Raw genomic sequence first — 3,638 nt, forward strand, 5'->3', positions numbered from 1 at the left:
GGAGGCAGGGAGAGGGGATTAGGCGGGTGGGCTGTTGCCCTTGCCTCGGGCTTTGCCATCACGTCTCCCCAGGAGTACACGGCATCTGTGTGCAGACATTACGCTCCAGGGCTGTGGGGTGATCCTGACACCCCCAGCGGGTCCGGGCGCCCCCCACCGCTGGTATCCTCCCTCCACCTCCCCCAAAGCCACGGCACCACCAGGCCTCTGCACAATGAAGATGCTGAGGAGGCAGTTTGCTGAGGTTGACTGGCATGTCATCCCCGTCCTCTCTCAGCCCCACTGCCTGCGCCTTCCTCTGTCCGGGGAGGGCGGCCGCTGGGGTGGGTGCCCGTCTTCTGAGCATTTGGGTCCCACCCACAGGGAGCCCCACGGGCAGGGGCTGCCAGAGATCCTCAGGCCCCCTGAGGACCGGGCCCCACAGCGCCCAGAGCTCAGCTGCAGGCTGCCCAGCTCCGTCTCTGCAGGGGAATCGAGGGGCAGGAGGCTCCCCGCGGCCGAAAGGAACCCGAGACTCTAACAGAAGCGGCGGTTTCCAGGCCTCGGCTGGGCCTCTCCTGGAAGTGTGCCCGGCAGGACTTAATTACGCCAACGCCACTCCCTGAGGCTGCGTGGGGCTGCGGTGTCAGGATCGGGTCCCAGGAGGGCTGGGGAGCAGCTCGCTGGTGGAAAGCCAGCGCCCCCTGTTGAAAGTTCCCGAAGGAGAACTCGCCGCCTGCAGAGTGCAGTTGAGCTCTTGGGCTCGGCGTTCAAAGCCCCTTGGGAGGGACTAAGCTCTCCTGTGGAGTCTTCCCACTCCACCTGCTCTGGCCGCAGCCGCCTGCCCGGTCCCCCAGCAATCCCGGTGTGTGGCTCCGTGGCCTGGAGGTCTGCCCGGTCCCCCGACAATCCCGGTGCGTGGTTCTGTGGCCTGGAGGCCTGCCTGGTCCCCCGGCAATCCCGGTGCGTGGCTCCCGTGGCCTGGAGGTCTGCCCGAGAACCCCCACTTGTTCTTTGGGGTCCACTCAATGCCCTTCCTCCGGGAAGCCCCCCGGCAAGCCCCCGGGCCGCGTGGGATATGAGGACCCGCATCTGGTGTTGGGCAGGAACCTTGCAGTTTCAGGTATCAGAGGCCCAGCAGGGACTGGCCTTCACAGACAGCGCCCCCTTCAGGCATGGCTTGATCGTGGGCAATGCTTTCAGGAAAAGAAAACTCTTTTCCCAAAAGTCCCAGAAACATAAATCCCGGGACTGGTGCTTGCTGTCCGGTGCCTGAGCTGATCCAACCACCGGGACTCCAACCGGCCGGGCGCAGGCCGCACGCCTGCCCGCGGGGACATGGGCGGCCCTGCCAAGCCACACAGTCTGACGTGAAGCTCTGGGCTGTCCCATGAGGCCTGTGGTTCCTGACATGCTTTCCACACGCGGTGCCCCATCTTACCTTTGCGCAGCCTGGAGGAGGGGGGGCGCAGATCGGCTCCCTGAATTGCCCGGCGCTCGGTGCTCAGGTGCCACGGTGACTGGGACACACACGTTCCCGCCTCACGGGTGGGGAAGGGGCCCGGCTCCTCCTGTCCCCTCTCTTTCCTGGTTGGTGTGGCAGCAGCTCCAGAGCCAGCTCCCCACCCTGAGGGCCCCCTGCCACAGAGGGGCTCCCGCCGGCACACGGCCTCCCAGTGCCCAGGGCCAGCGGAAGCTGCCCGCTGTGCCCAGGGAAATGCCACGCTGTGCAGCCTGTGTGGCATGAATACACGGGGACTAGGGCCCCTCCCCATCAGGGACAAGAGTCATGGCAGGGGCTGACATCAGGCACCCGGGTTCCAGGCGGCACACTGTTCCTTACACACACACGTACACACACATGCACACACACATGTAGACACATGTACACACACATGCGCGCACACACGCACACACACGTACACACACGCACGCACACACACGCGCGCGCGCGGACACAAAGTGAGTGCTAGGGAGCAGGGGCTTGTAGTTCTGCGGAGCCGGTGACGGGCGTGGGTGTGAGGTTCAGGGAAGGGGACGGAGGGTGAGTCCCGCTAATGGAGGGAGAAGGTCAGTGATCAGGCGAACTCCCAGGAGCTACGGTTCACACTGGCTGCGTGCCAGGCAGCTGCGTGTTAGTAACCACCACTTACTCAGCGTGTGTTATAATCTTAAAACAAGTTTTTTGTTTCTAAATGAGAAAACTGACGATGAGTGATGTGTTTGAGGTCCCCACCTGGGCGGTGACGACCGATCTGACCCTGCCCAGGATGCAGTGCTAACCCTGGGTTGCGGGGAGGCTGCTGGCCCCCAAGAGAGGCCACAGCCAAGAAGCTGCTGAACAAGACCTCAGGGCCCCCAAGTCCAGGTGGGCATTTTGCTGTGGCCTCGGCCCCTCGCTTGCCGGCCATTGGCCCCGTCAACGCTCATCGCATCTGTTCTTCCGTCTGGGAACGGCCGAGGCAGACAGCTCACCTCCCCGGGACGGCTCGCTCTCTCTAACATCGGTGCTCAGCAGGCCACACATCTGCTTCCGGGAGGGGTTACCCACTGGTGAAGGTGATGGACTCCTCACAAGCTGGCTGCGGGGGGAGGCGGCCCTCCAGGGTCCCCCTCCTCGTAGGAGGACGCCGACCCCAGAAGAAGCTGGCCATGAGCCCGTATCTTCCCCTTTGACTCCAGGGTTCCTCCGTGTTCAGTTGCTTATTTATCGGCCACTGAACCAGACGCAGCGAGTGGAGAGCAGAGCACGGCCTGGGGCTGCGGAGCGGCTATGGGATGAGCGAAAGAACCGCCTACCTTCACCAGGCAGTGCGGCCGCCTCCTCCGTGTTGACCTCCCGCGAGCGGGGGCGTGGAGGAGGGGGTGTGCCTGCGTCCAGGAGGGGCCGGGCGCCCCCATTCTGGGAGGGTAGCAGGCGGGCTGTCTCGGGAATCGGGAAGCAGGCCTGGCAAAGGCCCGCGGCTCAGCGAATCACCAACAGGCGCACACCTGGCCGGGGAGGGGAGATCCAGGCACTGCTCAGACCTCGTGCCAATTAGCGCCGCCCTCTGCTTGACCTCTGACCTCTCCCTGGAAGCGCTGCGGGTAAGCACTGTCCTCTGAGAAAGTCCTCTTCCCACCTTCAGAGGAAGAACTGGACAGAGCCCGGCGTCTGCCGCGGTCTTTCCTGCTACGGGCTCCAGGGAGACCTAAGCGGGAGCCCTTAGCCTCCGGGCGGGCTCTGGGCGGCCACAGCCCTGCGGGGGGCAGGGAGGGCCTCTCGCCGGGCGCAGCTGCGGCCCCGGAGACCTGCCAGGGGCCTGGAGGAGGAGGACGGGCCCAGCCATCTGCTGTGGGCGGCCAGGCGGAGGTCTGTTTTCTTGGTAACCTTGACTCCGGAGGGATGGTCCACCCAGCAGCTCCTGCCTGGGCGAGGGGCACGGGGCTGGGGGGCGGGGTGCCCTCAAGAAGCTGGTGGTGCCTCGGGGAGACCCGGCTGAGCTCTAGTGACAGGGACACACCCAGTTGGGCCCAGTGGCTGCCTGGCTTCTCCATGGCAACGGGGACTTCTTCCAATCCAGGCTGCTGAGCATCTATTTCTCAGGCCTGGGAGCAGCAGACCTGGATGCAAATCCTGCTCTTCCACGCAGCCATCGGGGGCTCTGGGCCAAGTCCCT

This window comes from Myotis lucifugus, unplaced genomic scaffold (genome assembly GCF_000147115.1).
Source record: "Myotis lucifugus unplaced genomic scaffold, Myoluc2.0 scaffold_208, whole genome shotgun sequence".
Classification (NCBI taxonomy): domain Eukaryota; kingdom Metazoa; phylum Chordata; class Mammalia; order Chiroptera; family Vespertilionidae; genus Myotis; species Myotis lucifugus.